The 20,968-nt window shown below is 36.2% G+C and overlaps 1 protein-coding gene across 4 annotated transcripts in view; it reads right to left on the reverse strand.

Annotated features, from left to right (window-relative positions):
• The window catches only part of NFIA (nuclear factor I A), a 399,012-nt gene that overhangs the window by 238,268 nt on the left and 139,776 nt on the right, over positions 1-20,968 (reverse strand). Inside the window, exon 3 of one of the 4 annotated variants that reach the window (XM_070780245.1) lies at positions 1-20,968. This exon is cut by the window's left edge and continues 17,613 nt beyond it; it is cut by the window's right edge and continues 114,619 nt beyond it. The exons of the other annotated variants lie outside the window; for them this stretch is intronic. The gene's annotated coding sequence lies outside the window, so the exon portion shown is untranslated. 4 annotated transcript variants of the gene reach the window in all.

Below are 20,968 nucleotides of genomic sequence, written 5' to 3' on the forward strand. Positions count from 1 at the left end.
ACATCAAAGAAACCATGTAAAAATCATATATAGCATCTGCCTTAAAAGCACAGAGCATACACTGTCTGTGATTTTGTTCAAGGATGTCTTATGCCATATGTTTTGGGACCCTAACTAGCAACACACTCAAGATACACCCTACTCTTCACACCTGTTTAGTTGAAGAACTCTCTCCAATGATGATTATGTTGGCCGGTTCTAAATAGATTAGTTGTTCCCATGTTGACACTGATCTAGAAAAAAATTACTTCTGTCTACCTGCTTTCCCCTTTTTTTCTCAAAATATGGGTATTTTCTGAAATGATAAATATATCCTGAACTGGACACAGATTAATTGACTATTTGGGGATTTCTTTTTATGAGATCTTAGTTCCCCAACCAGCGATCAAACCAACGACCCCTGCGGTGGAAGCGCAAAGTCTTCACCACTGGACTAGCAGAAAGTCCTCTGTTTTAGGATGTTTTTAATGTGTTTTGACTCAGAGTTAGAATGTAACATCAGCCCTAGTATTCTGTAACAAGTGGGACTCAGTGAGGAAAGGGAAGTTCAGAAACTATATGACTAGGGTAACATCATTTCCAGCATAGATCTATCATCTACACTGTTAGATACTAATCTAAAAAAACAATGAGTCTACACAACAGCAAAGCAATCTTCAACTCAGGGTAGGGTCGGGGGGTGGGGAGGGGAGGAGGGAAACTCAGTCCTCTTACTGTCTTACAAATGAATGACAAGCTGATAAACTCACTTTTTTTTTTCACTTTTTAAAATTGATTGCAGTGCAGTAGTTTTACTCCTTTATTCATTAACACACCCTACTCCTGCTGCCTGCTATGCCTTTTATCACATGTTGCAACTTCCTCCTCTAGTCACAGCTTCTTTCTTGAGAGTGGAGTTTAAGGGGAAAAAGGCTTGACTTGGTTCAAGATAGGACCCACCAGGGAGAGAGAGAATGAAACACGAAGCCAGGGAAACCAAATGTCACAGCTGTCACAAGTTTGTAGAAAGCTACTATGGACGTCACAATTACGGCTGTATTTCCAGGAAATAACCCAGTTGTGGTCATCTCTAAAAACAAATTAAAAAAACAAAAAATACTGTAACCAAAACGTGCTTTTTCATGTCTTTTAAATCAAAATCCCACTCTGCAAGTGCCAGAAGCCAACATACATATTCGGTCTTCCTAAAAAACTTGTAAGTCATCCAAACTCTGACCATAAAACAGTACAGCTAGAAAGGTGGGAATATGGTCAGCTTTATGATAATATGAAATTTTTTTGTCAAAATGGCTAGATACTGCATCTATTGCTGGGGCTCGAGCTAGCTACCGGGGCCTCTCTGAGGGTTCATTTCTTTAACATGCCAGTGGTTTTGAAATGTTACGTGGACAAAAGTAGCCTGATGGGTAAGTAGAGAGACAGAGAAGAGAACAGACATTTCAGCTCACAGAAGAGGGGGCAATCAGAAACCAGAGGAGGCAGTCATGTACCCACATGATGGAAGGATGGATCCACATCAAGCATTCAAAACTGCAAAACTAGAGTTATCGACTGAGAAACTGCTTTTTAGATTGGTGCTGTTGTTCACTTGCTAAGTCGTGTCCGACTCTGCGACCCTGTGAACTGTAACATACCAGACTACTCTGTCCTCCACTATCTCCCAGAGTTTGCTCAAACTCACGTCCAGATGAATTCAGATTAGGTCCCTGTGAAACAGACCCTTTGAAGCCATGGGAATCAGGGCAGACTCTCCTTCTGCACACTGTATTTAAAACAAAAAAAAATACTTAAGAATTCAAAGATTGTTTCACAGCTCTCACCTATGACTTCTTGACAGAAAGTAGTAAAGTATGCTAAGTAGCTGAAACCAATCTAATGGCACCAGCATTGAGAATACCCTGACACATGGTCACTCAACTCAAGCTCAGAGAAGTTAAGGAACTTGCTCAGGGTCATAGAGCCCCAGGGTTCCCACTACTTCAGTCCAATTCTAAATTGAAATAGTCATTTATTTATTCATAGAGCAAGTATTTATTCATAAGCAGCAATGATGACATCACTCCTCTGGCTTCTCTAATTTCAGCTGGTGACTCTCCACTGGATTCCATGAATACCTGGAACATGTTGCCATCATAGGAACTTTTATTATTATTTTTTTAGAAAATATTTATTTGGTTGTGCCAAGTCTTTGTTGTGGCATGTGGGATCTAGTTTCCTGACCAGGGATTGAACCTGGGCCCTCTGCACTGGGACTGTGGAGTCTTAGCCAGTGCACCACCAGGGAAGTGCCAAGACTTTTTAAATATGATTATGATGATCCGGAGAAGGCAATGGCACCCCACTCTAGTACTTTTGCCTAGAAAATCCCATGGACAGAGGAGCCTGGTAGGCTGCAGTCCATGGGGTCGCTACAGTCCAACACGACTGAGCGACTTCACTTTCACTTTTCACTTTCATGCACTGGAGAAGGAAATGGCAACCCACTCCAGTGTTCTTGCCTGGAGAATCCCAGGGACGGGGAAGCCTGGTGGGCTGCCGTCTATGGGGTCACACAGAGTTGGACACGACTGAAGCGACTTAGCAGCAGTAGCAGCAGTATGATGATCAGCTTATGGTGCATTCACCCTTCACCTATAACTGGGACTTCTCAAAGTCTGTGAGCTCCCAGCATGAGAATCACCTGGTGTTAAGAAGTACAGATCCTTGGTACCAGCCCTGAGTCTCTAGGTGTAAGACATGGGAAAAGACTTCCTTAACAATGCTCCTTAAGGTATTATTATGTCCACCAGTTTGAGAATCATTTCTATAAGCTCTTCTCTAGGCAGTCTTTCATTGTCAATATCCAATGCATACTAAGGCATAAACATAAATGGTAGGCACTCAATCAATGTCTGTGGAAGAACACAAGGGAAGGAAAAAAGAAAGGATATTAAAACAAATATATAAACATGCAAATAAAAATACTGTCCTAAAGACCAGGAACAACATAAAGCAAAGAATACTCTCTCAAAGAGCTTAAAATTGATTTGGGAAAGACAGTATGCATGCGTACTCAGCTGCATCCGACTCTTTGTGACCCCATGTACTATAGCCCACCAAGCTCCTCTGTCCGTGGAAGTTTTCAGGCAAGAATACTGGAGTGGGTTGCCATTTCCTACCCTAAGGGAACTTCCTGCTTCAGAGACTGAATCCTCGTTTCTTGTGTCTTGTGCCCTGCGTTGGCAGGCGGATTCTTTACCACTAGTGCCACCATACACGCAATTAAAAGCGTAATAGTGATAAACTTTAATCGTTTAATTATAAACTACAACTAACAGTAATTTGGGCTTCCCTGGTGGCTCAGTGATAAAGAATCCGTCTACCAGTGCAAGAGATGCAGGTTCGATCCCTGGGTTGGGAAAATCCCTTGAGGAAAGAAAAGGCAGCCCACTCCAGTATTCTAACCTGGGAAAAAAATCCCATGGACAGAGGACCCTCAGGAGCTACAGTCCATGGGATCGCAAAAGAGTCACACGCAACTTAGAGACTAAACGACAACAACAAAAGAGTGATTTAAAAGCAATAGATACATCTGCTGATGAATTTATGGGCAATAAGTGAAAGTAGATGTTCAGAAAAATTAGATCAAACTTAGGGGTGATGTGAAGGACCTACGGAGAGTTCCTTGGAGATGGGGCTTGAAGTAGCTTTTGAAAAGGGAAAAAGATTTACATATGAAGGGAAGCGAGAAGACAGCATTTATATGTAGAACAGAAAAAACGAAACTAGAAATATTTTTTAAGACCCCTATCATGAGTTGTTTTTTTTTTTTTTTAACCTCTTTGTGCACTACTTTTGGGGCTTCCCAGGTGACTCAGTAGGAAAGAATCCTGCCAATGCAAGAGATGCAGGTTTGATCCCTGGGTTGGGAAGATTTCCTGGAGAAGGAAATGGCAACCCACTCCAGATTCTTGCCTGGGAAATCCCATGGACAGGGGAGCCTGGTGGGCTACAGTCCTCAGTGAGGCAAACAGCTGGGCACAACTAGCATGCATTCACATGCACGCATTAATTTTTACCACAATTAATGGAATTAATATTTACAAGCCAGCAAGTTTGAAATATAGTGCCAATAAAAACTTTTACAACTCTGGAAATTTCTAAAATTGGTTCTCTTTTAAATTTGTAGCATAGGCAGAATACCGGATGATGTGGTACAGTAAAAACATTTTATTGGCATTGAGTTGAGATGACCTGCATAACTCACTTGTGGCTTTGCCACTTATAAGATGTCATCCCAAACTCACAGCAATAAAATTTCAGTGTAATATTGCTCTACTATGCTTTACATAAATATGTACATATATAATATATATGGCTCAATTTCCCTTTTAGTTAAAATGGTCTAGTCCCATCACTCAGAGGAATATTTGTGAACTTAGATTAATTAGTGCTTCTGGAATGCCTACAAAATATTAGAGCCACCCAAATGCCATGTTTTATTATTTAGATATAACCTACTGAATATTTACTTCTATAAATTCATAAGTAAAAAGGGGGAAACAGAAAATTCATGAATTACGATTCTGTTTCTTGTTCTTTGTGGACTTGCTTTACATTTTTCAAATTCATCAAATTCCTTTTTAGCATATTAAACTCTTTTGAGTCCTTCGTCAGAGACTGAAAAATCTAGGTCCTGGCCTGAAACCCATCACTAACAGCTGGCTTTGTAATGATAGTAAAGTCACCAACTTCTTTGAAACTCAGTTTGTTATCTATAAAATGGGGGTGACAATACTTTGTATCGCAGGATGAAATACTCTTTTGTTTTCATCTTGGTCTGAATGTTACATAAGCAAGTCATTTCCTTTATATAATTTTCTTCAAGATTGAGCTGCTCTATACTTTTCTAAAACCCAGTTCAGTCCTAAGCATATAAAAGAATCTCAATAAATATTTTAATGGATCTGAATTTTATACATCTATGATTCTGTATCATTTATTAGTTTCAATAAAACATGTTACCTGATTGTGAACATTAGTAAATAAGCTGGTGACCTTAACCTAGCATTTAATAAAGAAATGATTATCACTAACACCATAAACACAAATTATAGCCTAATTCATAAAACTTTATAATTAATTCCTGCAAAAAAAACAGTATTTTTCAAACTTCAGCTGTGACATTAAAACTGTGTACTTACATTTTATGCCAGCTATTGTTGAGTTCCAACATGCCAGAAAACTAAGAAAGTTTAAAGCAATTAATCCAGAAAAAAAATTGTATAACCATAAAATTATCTCAAAAACATAAAACTTCACGAATTTCAAATTTAAAGAAAATTTTCTTGATAGTCATTTCAGCAAATAATATTGAGCATCCAAGTTCTAGCCACTGTGCTTAAGGTTAGAGATAACAATGAATTCCTACCCTACTAGGGGTTTACTAATGGCTACAGTCTAGTGTGGTACATAAAATGAAAGAATTATATACTAAGATGCTAAAGGAACAGGGAAAGTAAGTAACTTTGCAAGACTGTGACTGCAATAGTCTTACAAATGCTACAGTGCTTACACTGAATGTTGTAAGAGGATTTGGAGTTTTCCAGGCTGCAAAGCCATATGGATGGAGAGTAACAGTAGAGGAGGCTACATGTTCTAGTAACTCAGAACATGCAACGGCACCACCCTGATCTGGCAGAACCGAGGCACTGATAAGGCACAGAGCTGGTGAACTGCAAGTATTTCAGCAGAGCCTGATCAGAGTGCTGAACAGCAATGTAAGCAGTTGTGAAAGGTGGAGGTGGGAGTCGTAATGACACTAGAGGTATGTGGGGTGGGGGGAGCAGAGAATAAAGCATCCTGTTTGGATTGCTGGTAAACACAGAATTTCTATAGTAGGCGATGGAGCTATTGAAGAGATGTCAGGAAAGCAGTGATTATTCTCTTTGTGGAAATACCACCCTGGCAATAGCATACGGATGACACAGAAAGAATGAGAGCAAAAAGAGGAGGCAAAAGATAGAGTAGGTTGGAAATAATAAGGGTGTGAAACTAAAGGAAGCATGGGGTAAGATGGGAACTGACTTGCATGCTAAAAAGAAGGCAGACTTGGCAGAACTTGGTGGCTGATTAGTTAGGAGGCACGATGAAAGAGGAGTAAGATATAACTTCCAGGTTGCAACATAAGAGGAATGCGTAAGTGACGAGATCTTTACGTGCCATTCTTTCCCGTTCCTATAACGCTCACGATTCAGAACACCAGCTTCAGAGCAGGCCTTTTCATCAATTCACTGCCAAGTTACTTTAAGGTTATTCCTAGATATTTTGTGATTTTTATTGTTTTATTAAATGAGATCATTTTTCCATCATAGCTTCTCATTAGAGATGATTAGATGATGAAAACTTATTGCTTGAAGGTATTTATCTTTTAATCAGATATTCTGCTAAATTTTCTTATTAATTCCACATGTTTTTTGTCAAACTCTTTGTATAAGTGGTTTACATCATTTGCAAAGAGTGATAATTCTGTCTCCTCTTTTCTTTCTGATTTGTATATTATTACATTGGACATAATTTCTAGGAGAACGTTATATAATAATGGTGATAACAACTCATCTTTGTTCCTAATTTTAGTGAGGATGACTCAAATATTTCATCCTCACTGATGAAATATTTTTCATTATGTATGATCTTTTTCTGATATAGATAATTCTATTATGTTAAGGATATTATTCTCCTTTGTTACTGGTTATCAAAACTTTTTAAAAATTTGAAATCACAGTTGAATTTTATCAAATCCTTTTTGCCCAAAATCACTTTTAATAATGTTTTTTGCACCTGTATCCTATATTTTAATTGAAAATTCAACATTTAAGAATTTTCCAAGAAAATGAGATTGAAAGGGTAATAAATGAATGTTGGGGAAGAAGCAAAGACACAGGGCTCCTGATTTAATCTCACTTTAATCTTCCATAGGGCAAGGATGGGGTTTTTAGCACCAAGTGTAGTAGGTACTCAATAAATAAATCCACAAATGATTTTTCATTGAGATGACATCTGATTGAACACTCCATTTTTGCTTGATAAGCTCATATAGTTGAGTGAAATCAAATAAAGAGACTTTAAAAAAAGAAAAACTGCCTAAGAATCCTTTCTAAGGCAGAAATGATGTTTGAGGGGATCTGAGTATAGGAAAATTTGTAAGAGATGGAATATAAATTTCACTGCACTGTAAACATATAACAAAGTTTCAAGCATAAACACAATAGATATTTCTTCTCTTTAATATATGGTTGAGTAATTGGCTAGAGGGGTGATAATGGGGGAAACTGCGTAATAGTTTACTTTTCCAAGAACACTTTTTAAGTGATATACTTTTTAATTCAATCTGATTGACACAGAGGTGTGTGTGTGTATATATATATATACACACATACATACATACACACTGTATATGTAGTATATATACATATGAAATTTTTGATCCAACAAAAGAAAAAGAAAGAGTCTTGTTGGTTTTTTATTCGCACCCCATGAATGACTTATTTTAGATCACATGGTTGAAATGCATTCATCTGCTATATCAAGCATATGTATAAATCTCTTAAATATAAATGATCTAAATCATTTTTCTATATCAAAAAGAGGGAAATTTTTTGTATTATTTTGGGGATATTTGCATTCTTGGTTATTAGTGGGTCCTTTTAAGATTTTTTTACAGATCTTATAAAAAAAACCTATAAAAGTTTAAATAATTAACAGTCTTTTCTTTGTCCAGAATTATTGAGCTTCTTGTTGCTCACAAATGTTCTCAAAAGAAGAATTTTTATTTCAAAATGAATGAGGAGATAACCAATGCTCAGGAACTAAGATATGAAAGATGGCTACCTACTGCAGAAAGCTTAACTCATAAGATTAAAAACATGAATCAGAGAAGACACTATGAATGTGGCTGTCAAGATTCTTTTGGATTTAAGGTTACGCTGAAAATCCACACATACACATAAAAAAAATAAACTTAAAGCCCAGTATTTCTTCCTAGGAGGATATAGGAAAACAAGCAATGTAATGAACGTTGCAGAAATTTTACAATTTTAGAAATGCCAAAAGGCTAAATCTTACAGTTTGTGGAATACAATAGTTCTCTTCAAGCATTAGCCCTGTCACATTTTGGCCACTATTATTTGAACCATATCATCCATTCCTTTTGAACATCTTTCTTCAGGGTAAGTGTTCAACACTGAAGCCCAGCCCAAGCCAAGGATGCACAGATGGGTGGTTACAGCTGCAGCTCCTCTGACAGACTGCAAAAGCCCACTGGGACACTTCCCCCAGCTCAGTCTATCCATCTTGTAAGCTGGTGCAGCTCCACCTTCTCGGGGCTTTGTTGAGTGTGTCCTAGGACTTAGGCCAAAATGTTACAATTTGAATGGGTCTTATAAGTGGAGTGAAAAATGGGCCCCCAAAATACACATACACACACAAATGCACGCAGGCACACACATACACAGATCACATGTTTTTCCTGAAATGACTGACAATTCTAGTCAAAAAGAACCTTATAATAGTTTTTTTTTAAACCCTCAGAAATAGTGTATTCAGACTCTCTTCAGCAGGGTGAATGAGTCAAGTTACTCAATAGAATCCATTCAGACTGATTAAATTGGAGCCAAGCCAAAACAGATCTTCAAGATCTGAGAGATAGTGGTCACTGAGCCAGGAAGAGGGAAATGGCATCCACGAAGAATGTACAGACCACAATACTGATGGGAAATTATAAACTAGCCAGTCCAAGCCTCATGCAGAAATTTACAGCAATGAAGTTCTAGGCCTAAATCATCACAGCTCCCTTTAGGTAAAACATGGGATGATTAATCTGAGACACCTGCAATGATACTAGAAAAGTTCATTTAAAGATTTTAATTAAGAATAAAGTTTCTACACTGAATTTATGTTTACTTATCCATTATCACACCTACATTCCCAAAATGATTTGAGATGGTTCACATTTATGTATTAAATTCACAAATACATACACACACAAATGCAAATTTAAGGCCATGAAAGAAAGATATGAACAAAACAACAGAGGCTAAGAAGAGAAGTTACAGGGGCAGAAACCTAGGGTGAACTATCTACTGAGGCTAAGAATTAAATTTATCTCTGAGTTTCTTAGGAGCCAAGGCAAAAAAGGAAATTAGACACATTACATAATTCTTATGATCAGGTGAAAGAAAGAATGCTACCTTTTAGTAGTAAGACTTCCCCTAATGTGACTTTGGGAAAGGACAAACCAGCCTTCAAGGTTCCAACCAGAATTTTAAAGTTGTCTGTTCTGCACAATCCCTGACCTAGATTGCCAAAGATTATGAAATCAGGCTTGATACATAAATTACGCAACAGCAGAACCAATGTCTAAACTAAACAAAAAAGGAAAAACCAAATGAACAAACGTTTCCAAACATTTAAAAGTTAGAAGCACCCAAAATAAAAATTGAAACCAGTGGCAAATATAGTCAACCCAAATCTCAGCAAACCAGAATCATAAAACCCTATCACTGCAGACTTGGGAATAAAACGCTGCTTGTCAGTCAAAGTGTCTGTCTACGGCATATGGGTAAAGGTTTCAGTCTGCTATCTCCAGACTCATCTTATGGCACTGGTTCAACACCAATGAATGGTGTTTTAAACAAAAGGAGAGCTCATTCAAAATGGGTGTCTGTGAGTTACCGGTCAGTGGAGCTGTGCCGTTTGTCTGAGTGAGAACTATTGGCATGGGAGAAATGAAGTGCAGCTCCCGGCCTTCGGAGTTTCCTAAGCTCTGAAAAGCAGCCGGGAGGTTAAAGCTGGCTGGTCGGAATGGCATACTTGGCTGAATGCACAGCCAGGTGGCTTGGGCATATTGGCAAACAACTGGCAACCTGCCCAATACATATGGCTTAGATTGCTTTGCTCTTCCCATGAAGCCTTCTTAGACTCTTGAGCAAGCATTCGTTTTAGAACAAAATGCATCTGAGTGTTAAATAAAATCTTTTAATAATATCTGTCTGATGTAAAATCCTTTCACCAAAAATAAAAATAAAAAGATGGGAGCCGTGGTTGCCAAATGCATAAACTAAAGCATTTCTTTTTTTTGGAGGTGGGCGAGACTTTGCAGAGCCCTTCTCAAGCGTCTTTGGACTCAATCATTTGGACCTTTCAGTTTCACAGGGGTGAAAATGACCCCTGCAATCCCTAGGAAGCAGGGTTAATGTGAAGTTTACAGAAGACTGCCAAGAGGTCAGGCAGTCATGAATTCTTACAGAATACGTAAAAACACAAGGTAAGTAGGATAACTTAATGGAAATGAACACCAGATACATTTTATCAAGGAACAGTATTAAATCTTGATTGACAGATAACACTAAAAGGTGTTAGTATGGTCTATCATGTAAACACATATCTGCAGACTTGTTAAAACACAGTCTCTAAGTGCTAACTGTTGAGGCACATGTTACTTTCCAGGCTTTACCAAGTGGCTGCCTAATGTCGATAGCAAGATGCAAAGGTTTACTAACCCCAGCTGGTCACTGATCTCTTGTAATGCTACCACAGTGCCACATCACATATTCCACAAATACTATTTTCCTGCTGGAGTTGGATTTTCTTCTATCATACATGTTTGCTGGGTACCCAACATTTCATTTTTGTTTACAGGATATCTTAAAAAGTATTAACAACTGATACATTAGCTAATTAGATTATACGAATTATTGTCAAGAGCCTGTTTCACTTACAACAGTTTTTAAACGTATGTTTATGGTCTCTGAAACTGTACGTCATTTATCTAATAAATGTGTTAAATCCTCTGGAATTACTACAGTCTATTTGGTAAGAAGATTATAGAGTTGGTGTTGTATTATGTGTTTTTCTTAAGATTTTTAGCTCAAACACTAAATCAGACTCACCTCTCATACTAATGAGAGCTCAAATATTAACAAATCTAAGATCTCTTAGATACATATTATGATAGAAAAAGAATCACGTATGCTTATTCAGCAAATACTGAAGACGTCAACTAGATGAGAACAGCAAACTTCTTTTTTGATAATAAAAGATAAAATTTCCTGCCACAGTTGTTCCATCTCTTTTCTAGGCAAAAAGATACCAAGTACATAAAAATTTATATGATGGTTTTACACTGAATATTTACTAAGTTTTAGGCTAAAATCTTCAAATCAATTTCCTTCTGATGGATCTTTTTCCCCTAAAAAAGACTGGAAGTGATAAAACATTTTTTGAGGCATGGGACAAATTTAAAGCAGAAGTGTACAATGGATTCCTATGTCAGGAATCTTGAAAATTAGTACTTTTTAGAAGTCTGTTTCTTGGTAGGCATAACATAATAAAAGAGAGCCTCACTAACGAATCTTTGCAGTGCAGAAAATTATGGGATGAAAAGAAAGGAGACCTTTTAAAAATGGACTTTAGATTCATATGAAATGACCTTTGTAGCATCACGTTGTCACCAGCCTTCCCCTCTCCTCTTGATCAGCAAGTAGTACCACTTAGAGCTTTATTAGAACATCCCTTTGCCAACTTGGAATGGCTCCAGGCAAATCTGTCTTCCAAGGACACAGTTTGAAGTACTTAAAGTAAATTGCAATGGACTGGATGGATGGGGGCCACGGGAGTGGATAGCCAAATCAAGCAGCATTGCTTGAGATAAAGTCCCCCTCCAAGAGGCACTTGGTATCCAAATGGAGACCAGAACATATTCATTTTTAAGGACTCCCCTCGAGCAGAAAGATGATTTTTACACCTTTAAAAGGAACCAAAAATCCTAAATTTCTTCACTTTAAAAGAGTTTAAAAAAAAAAAAAAAGACTCAGGGCATAATTTTGCAAAGTATTTTGGGGGGATTCACAGGAGTTAAAAACAAAAAACAATTCCACTGACAAATCTGGGAACTGCTAAAAGTTCTCAGACTCTTGAATAATGTATATCATGACTCTTCAAGAGAGACAATCGTATGCATTTATATTTTAAACATATTTCACAATAAAAACCCAAAACCCTATTTCCATGGAGTGTAAGATGCAAATATTGAAACACGTATTTTGGCTAATATAAAACAGTATAAACAGTAAAATGTTTGCTGTTTAGTTGCTAAGTCGTGTCTGACTCGGTTGCGATCCCACCAACTGTAGCCCGCCAGGCTTCTCTGTCCATGGGATTTCCCAGGCCAAGAATATTAGAATGGGTTGCCATTTCCTTCACCAGGGGATCTTCCCAACACAGAGATCAAACCGAGTCTGTTACATTGCAGGCAGATTCTTCACTGCTGAGCTCCCGGAGCTGTTAGATTTAAGTAAAACTGTTTACAATTAAATTGAATAGCTGAATCCAAGACAATAAATTAACAAAAATATTTTTTAAAACAAACTGAAATTCTTTAATAATTATCCTATGTTAAGCACATTGTCTGACCTTATTGTTCTATTCCTCAGTAAATAAAATATAATTCTATTAGTGGTAAAAAAAAAAAAAAAAAATCTCTCTTCATCTCCACAAAAGTTCTACCTCAAGCATTTCTCTTCATATTAGGCAAGAGTCATCTGGTAATTTGTAAGTGGAGAGGCCGGTTTTCAAACAGGGTGATTTCTGATTATGGGCTTTAAATTATTTATAACAAAATTTAATTTTCCTGGAAGGTTCCTCTGATGAAGGTTTAGATGATATCCTCAGAAAACCTTAAGGTAAATGTTAAGAAAGTTTAGCAGCCTTGATTCCCTTGAGTATGGCCAAAGTTGTCTGATAAAAGAATGCTAATCTGAACAAACAGAAATACAGAGGATGGAGTAGGGGATAATAACTATTATTTTAAAGAAAATTACTGAGAAATGAGAAATCCATACTTTCAGACCAAAAAAAAAATTAGACCAAACAATTCTGGAATTACATGGAATCTAAGAAAAAGTCAAAAAGTGATTACAGAAACTTTTTTTTTTTTCAAAATATAATTTGATATGTTTATCTTAAGTTAAATTTTAGGGAGCTTCTAAGTAAATAACAATCTCATTTTATATTTTCAATTCTCGCCTCTCAAACTTGAAAAAAATGTAAATCTGTACAGGTAGACTGTCAAAATTCAAATTATGCTTCTCTGCAGAAGTACAAGGAAAGGCTCTTCAGCTCATAGTTGCATGGAGCACCCTTCATGAAAGCTACTTTAGAAAAGTGATACAAGAATCTGCTTGGGTTACAGTAAATTTTCCTGGTAAACATTTGTTCTGCTTTATTTTTGCTTTTGGACTCTGCCTATTTCCTGCCCAAAGACTAGTCTCACCTAATGGTTATAAAGGACTTATTTCTTAGTTCAAAATCCTGAAGAAAATGTCCTTGAAATGGTGTAATTTTATTTAACTTAATTTTAAAAGAGCTGCTGTTTAAAAATTCCAGTTAAAAAGAAAAATTAAACAGTTCTAAAAATAAACAATATTTGGTTAAATAAATACACAGATTTAAAGCATATGGGTAAAAATGAATGTTAGTGTAAACATACGGCAACATTTTTTTCCCTTCAAACAATCTCAGAGAATAAACCAAAAAAAAAAAGTTATTTTGGTTTAAATTGTGAAGCCATTTTAATAAGTAATCTTTTTTACTCAACAAAAAACATTTGTATAGCCTCAGAAATCTGTTTCATTTCAGTCTTTGTGTAAAACTGCACATGAAAAGTATATTTATAAAAGAAATACCAGACTTGGAATTATTTATGTCATTGTAACATACATATAATAAATGAGAGCTCACTGGAGATATACATATCTTACACGCATAAAGGTTGAATTTTACCCTAAAACTTACACTAAAAAGTATTCTTTTCTAGTCGAATCAGATTTTTTAAAAATTTAAAAAGCATCATTTCACTAAGGTTTTCCATAATGCTTGTTAAAGTATAGGTACTGGTGTGTTTACCTACACTTTAGCAAAACAGAATCTAGCTCTTTCCCAGATGTGCTACCAACTCTAAAAACACACCATTAGTGTGTAAGTTTTGAAATATACTGCTCTTGGCTCAGGGTACAGTTCTCTTCCCGTTCTAAGCTAAAGGAAGGCGATGAGGACTCAAATCTTAAGATTCTGGTAACATTCACCCCAAAAATGGGTAACTAGAGCTATATAAATTTGCATTTAACAGATGTTTCCAGAATGCAAACAAACAGGTTGAAAACATACTAATGAGAAGCAAAGACAAGGTACATAGAAATCCAGCTGCAAGACTCTTAGGGGTGTATTAGAAACCTTAGAAACAAAATGCACATCACTTCACTTTCTTTGCAATCTGACACTCTTGGTTTTATATCCAATATTTTACATCATTGCTATCAGAATGTTCTTTGAAGGCACTGCTTCTGCCAGAGAAGTTTAGAAGACATAGAAGAAACACAAAACTTTTAAACTTCTCAGTAACACGAAACAGCCCATACTATCAATTTCTACAGTAAAAATTAAACAAGTAAATCATTTTAAAATGTCTTATACTGGTAGTGTTTGATATAACTTTCAAAAAAGTGTCTTGTTTTAGGAAAAATTTCGAATAAAAATGTTGTACTGAGTTCAGAGCGCTTTTGAAGCCCAGGGACCAACTGTTCAGTTTTAACAAACCAACAATGTCTGTTCATTTTGCCCAAATCTTTTCAGCTTAAATATTCACAATGTGCCATTATTACCGAATCATTATCTGCCTTTAGCTCTGACAACAGCATCATACGGGCTATGAAAGGCTCCTTTCTTCTCATGATTAGTCCCTAAAACATTTCCTCATCTTACAGTGCTTTTTGACTTCCCAGAATGCACTGCTCAATTACAGTGCTGAAATTAACTGTATGCCACTCTTATTTACTGAGAAAAGAATAATCAAGTATTCCAAACCGTGTCATGGGTTGCCCACAATTTTATATCAAATTTCATATAATAAAAATATTAACCCCTTCCAGATGTCAAGTTTTAAAATCTACTATATGTTTAGCTTTACTCTCTGGGCTGTGCCTTACTTACCAATAACTCAACAGTTTGGATTTCTAATGTTCTTTATAATGTATAGGTTTTACAAAGAATTCTACGTGTTCACTGAAGGTCTATTTATTCTTAAAATAAAGATCTATCTGAATTTTTAAAAGTTTTTTCTTTTTATTAGAGCCCTCATTAAACTTAAATTCCTTCTTTCTCTGCTTAGGAAAGTAGGATTTCCTTCCACATCTACAAATGCACCGTGTGGAACTGCTGCAAATTATCCTTCTAAAGGCAGGAAGTAGAAATAAATAAAAGCCCTGAGATTAAAGTACAGAAATGTTCCAACTCCACAGTAATTTTGTTTATACCACCAGATAGTACCTCTTCCTCCATGATAATAGTAATCTTATTAAACAGAAAATATGAGTAATCTTTTTACATTCTAGAAATACGTGTGACTCTAATAGGTATTATTTTGAACACATTATAAATTAAATTTGCCAATCTTCAAATATTACTAAACTGATTATTTCTATATTTAGGATAAAGCTAAATTCAAAGCACTTCGCAAATTTAAAACTGGATTACATATCAAACACTGCAGTTAAAATATTACTAAAGGATATGCGTGAGATAAACAAAAATAAAAAGCACAGAAAACAATGAAAAGGCTATGATTGTGCACACGCTGCAAACACTCGTATGAAAAGGAATGGGAATATGTAACACATGTGGACTTGTATTTATTTGTTTTATACCTTCAGCCAACAGAAGAATGTAAATAAAAACACTTTTTAAACCTCAAAGATACTTACTAACCCATGCATACATTAATCATTCATACCACATGATTATTGTTCAGTATTTTCTGCAATAACAAATTGGAGGGTGTGGGGTTATTGTGGGTTTCAGCAAACCACATTCTATTTAGGCAAAGCCAAGTATTAAAGAAAGGCCTAACTTGCCAAACCAAGATAAATACATGCCATTATTATGATTACATAAAAGCCACTGTTCTCAGTGTTACAATTTCTCTTATAATTGGCACTATTATAATTAAATGGATTCATATGTTTACAATTCTTCTTTGAATTGTAAAGTGATTTAGCAATGATAGTGTCTCTAATTTCTTTTAACTATACTGACAGACTTCACTTAATCAGTGGTCTAAATACCGCATTGCCACAATAAATTAGGTAAATACCCAGTAAGGCCTGAATTGCTATTGAGTTTAAGTATGTTATAATAAGGTAGCAAGTAACTTCTCCAAAGCCTGCTGCTGGACCAGCCCGCAAACCCACAAATTGGAGGGGACTGGGTAAAGTATTCCAATGGTATTTGAGATATTCTATGATGAATACAGAGGAACACACACACACAGACACACACAAGTTAAAACCCCAGGAAGTAAAAGGTTATTTAAAAAAATATAAACATTAATACTGTGGATTTTGTAATCCCTCTTCTTCCTTAAGATCCAAGAAATTCTTCACTTACCATCTCCAGGGAGACAGTGGCATAAAACATGCTCCCAAATTATTGGTGGAAAATGCCAATGGAATATGCTCTAGTTTACAGGCAACCCCCAAATGGAAGCTATCATACACTGTTCTGTTAGTGAAAACAATGTGAGATAATTGGTATTTCCTTAAACATAAGATAACTTGTAAGTTTAATAACTAGATTACTTAAGTAACATGTCAAAACTATATAGCTAACAAATGTTTAAAAGCAGTTTTTAAATAATTGAGGTTAGCAGTTTGAAAACTAGTTCTTTTATGAAGTGTACAAACAAGAAAGCATACAAGGAAGGAATTAAACAATTCCATATCACTTAGTTTTGTCTAAAAATGTTTTAAAATCACAATATTGCTTTTTAAAAAGAAATCTAAATACACAATCATGATTGTGCTATATGGATATTAATCACCATATTAATTATAATAGCAAAAGCTTGCACCCAAACTCAGTATCCAATGCAGAAGTGATTTCACAAATAATGGTTCATTCATATAAGTTAGTCTTCTTTAAAACAATGCTGAAGGAGAGTATATAATGACAGAAAAGGTGATATGCACTAAAAAGTGTGATAATGCACTACATTTTTAAAAAGGTTTTAAAAATACATAAATATATTCAAAAGCTTACCTCCCCAAATGGCAAAATATTAAATGGATTTCCCTAGGTGATTTTTCCCCCTAGATAATTTTGTTTTCTTCTTTTTACCAGGGTGTCTAATGCAAATTACAATGATGGCATATAAATTTTATAATGATAAACAGAAGTAAGTGTCTCTTCTTTTTTAAAAAATGTTATGACACAAAACACTTGTGTTCTAGGCATTTACATAACTCCTATGAAATTCAATCTTCATAGTGAGTGTATTTTAGAAATGTTAGCAATTTTTTGGTGTGGTAGTGGTAATCATTACTTGCTAAAACTCTGCTAAATTCCCAAATGCTACAAAAAAGAAAAGTTCAGAAAAACAGTACATACAGACTGCTATTATATTACTACCATGAAACTCTTTACAGAAAAACTAGGTAGAAGGAAAACTCTTAAAATTTAAAAACTGTCAAGAGGTAGACCAGGAATGAAAAAGATTGTGTGACCTTGCCAAAAGATTCACAATTTAGTTAACACTCCTAGTTGAAAAGTTCATGATCATTACACTCAGGTTTATCTTCTCCCAATGTTTTTCTAAGTAACTTATTTGAAACAGAGTTTATTAGAAGCAAGAGAAGTCAGTAATATTCAGTAGAAATTTAAAACAAACAAAATATAATGAATATGAAGTACTAGAACAAAATAGGCTTTTTCACTTTGATGTTCTCTGACATTCTAAATGAAAGAGAACCCCAACCTGTCTGGTTTGGGTTCCAGGTTTCAATGGAGACACAAAAATTCCAGCCCAAATGAGGCAAAATCCTTCTAAATCCCCTAAAAATTCAAATCCTTTGAAAACTCTTCTGAAGATGGCTATAGAAAAAGAGCAATTCTATCGCGAACACTTTTGTTGCTTACATAGTGCTGGACATAAAACTGTAGAGGGTCACGTGGCCAGCAAAAAGAATACCCAGGTGTGTGTTTCTATTTGATATGAATCATTTTTGATATTGGAACACTGACAAAATTACTGAATTTCCTTGTTCTCTCTCATTTATTCCTCTGGGTTAAAACATAGCTAAAATTCTCCAAAACAGTACCCAAGTGTGTACTCTTAAAGCAATGAACTAATTCTTGGAGCACAGAACAGTGTATTCCACATAACAGTTGTTCAATACTTATACACTGGGTGGATAAAGTGAATGAATCAAGTTGGAAGGCAAGTCTACAGGAACTACAAGAATTGCATAAGAGATGAGAGAACTCTACCAGGTATACGAACTATGCTCAGAACAAAGTAATCAGCTGGTTGAGCTGGCAAACACCACTAAAACTAACTCTTCAGTGTTGCTCTGACTATATTATTAACAATGCTTAAAACCCAATAGACATGAACAAACTTCAGGTACAAAAGGGCTACATCGGGACATGTCCAGTAAGGCTGCACAACAATTAATTCTCATCGAGGAAAATACAACCTTACTTATAACTCACAAGTTTTGATCATTTCAAGATATGTCTATATCATAATGGGTCAATTCAACAACAAACTAAGAATTTGCTAAGATCCTGTATTGAAGATTTCCTCAAACTGGCCAATGTCCAGCTATCTGGCAAATGGGTTATCCCTAATTTTCCCAGCTGTTAACTGGAATGCATGCATGCTAAATCACTTCAGTCATGTTCAGCTCTTTGCAACCTCATGGACTGCAGCCCACCAGGTTCCTCTGTCCATGGGATTCTCCAGGCAAGAATACTGGAGTGGGTTTCCATTTCCTCCTCCAGGGGATCTTCCTGACCCAGGGATCCAACCCATGGCTCCTGCACGGCAGGTGGATTCTTTATCTGCTGAGTCACCAGGGAAGCCCTGTAACCAGGATATTTTAGTAAGACAAAAGGCTTCCTGCTGTGGGTTTTTTAACCAATCTGAATCTTCCATAAATTTTTCCCCCTCCCCAGTCCCATAGAGGGAATGAGGAATAGATGGAGCTAATCTTTCTGGCAAATATAGACTTTTCATACATACATAGAAAATAAATAAAATCCCCCAAAACTGAGGTTCATGGTCTAAGGTGTATTCCACACACCATGATTTGTAAGATGATCATCTTAATGTCACCCTTTTCAATGCTTTTAAAAAAACCTCTCATACCTTTAGTACATGGTGTAGAAACACAGTACTATTATTAAATCACAATTTTCACATTTTAGGGAAAACTATGTACAAAGTAAACAGCTGAGTGAATTGTCCATCCCTGGTTCTGGTATTCTGCTAGGCTAGGGCAAACTGTGCCTGGACTTTCTATTCCTGAGTGCTTGAAAATATCTCTATGGACCTAGGCTCATAAAGGCCCAGGTTCCATCGTGATAAAACATTTAACAAGCTTAGCCCAGTATACAAGTCTTTAACATACATCAATAGCAAAATTTATATTCTCAGGCCAAAAAATGTAAGCAGAAAGTCATCATGATGATCAGTATTAAATATTGTGGGTTCCCTAACTCTTTGGAAATGATGAAAGCCACACACTGGCTTCCCAAGAAAACATATAAGCTCACAAACATACACCACGTTGTCAGTTCAGGGAGTTCTCAGTTATCTTATAAAGCCAGGATATGAATGGAGCTGAAGAATGCCCGTTTCAGTCAGAGTGCCAAAGAATTGATGCTTTTGAACTGTGGTGTTGGAGAAGACTCTTGAGAGTACCCTGGACTGCAAAGAGATCAAGCCAGTCCATCCTAAAGGAAATCAGTCCTGAATATTCACTGGAAGGACTGATGCTGAAGCTGAAGTTCCTATACTTTGGCCAACTGATGCAAAGAGCTGACTCATTAGAAATGACCCTGATGCCAGGAAAGATTGAAGGCAGGAGGGGAAGGGGATGGCAGATGACGAGATGGTTGGATGGCATCACTGACTCAATGGACATGAGTTTGAGCAAGCTCAGGGAGATGGTGAAGGACAGGTAAGCTTGGTGTGCTGCAGTCCATGGAGTCACAAAGAGTCAGACATGACTGATGACTGAACAACAACAATAACAACATTTCAATCAGAAGACTCCCAGAAGAACTTATATTTCAAAATTATAAGATTTTCAGAGACACAGAGGTAAAGAAAGAGTCCACACTGCATTACAAAAATGGAGTGATAGCTCAGTTATAAAATATCTCTGTGTTCACATTTAGATATGAGTCTCTGTTTTAATTACTCAGCATTAATGAGGTAAATATGTTCGGCAAACTCTAGTGAAATAATGAAACACGTACATTCCCACCACCAGCTTTCCTCCTTAAGCTTTTGCTGAACAAGAAGGAAATCCACATTTACTAAGTATCTTCAATGTGCCAGTATCTGTGCCTTAAACACTTTTTAATATTACCTCATTTTTTCTTCATAACAATGCCACAATATAACCGCTGTCAATACCCTCTGTAGAGGCGAAGAAAATGAAGCTCACAGATGAATAGCAACATGCCTGAAGTCCCAAACTGCTTAAGTGGAAGAGCTCAGACTGAATACAATGTTAGATTTAAGTCTTTATGGTTTCATTTATGAATTTATAGACCACTGAGAGAGAGAGAGAATATAGGGAATATATGTTTATTCTCATTTTAATCCTCATTGAGTAAGTCTGAGAAACCTTTCCTCTCCAAAATAAAGGTTATTCATGTAGGGGCTGTGGGGCAAATATTTCATATCCTCCTTTGACCTATGCCTCCGAAGTCCTATTTCCCAATTTTGACTTTTTCCCAACAAGAGCTAACTCGGGTCCTCTGGGACCACCTCTTCCTGACTTTAGCTCTGTCATGGGTTATTAACCTAAACTCATATTCCTGAATACCTCCTAACACACAGCTAAAGGAAAGCTACAGAGAAAAAATT

This window comes from Bos indicus, chromosome 3 (genome assembly GCF_029378745.1).
Source record: "Bos indicus isolate NIAB-ARS_2022 breed Sahiwal x Tharparkar chromosome 3, NIAB-ARS_B.indTharparkar_mat_pri_1.0, whole genome shotgun sequence".
NCBI lineage: Eukaryota > Metazoa > Chordata > Mammalia > Artiodactyla > Bovidae > Bos > Bos indicus.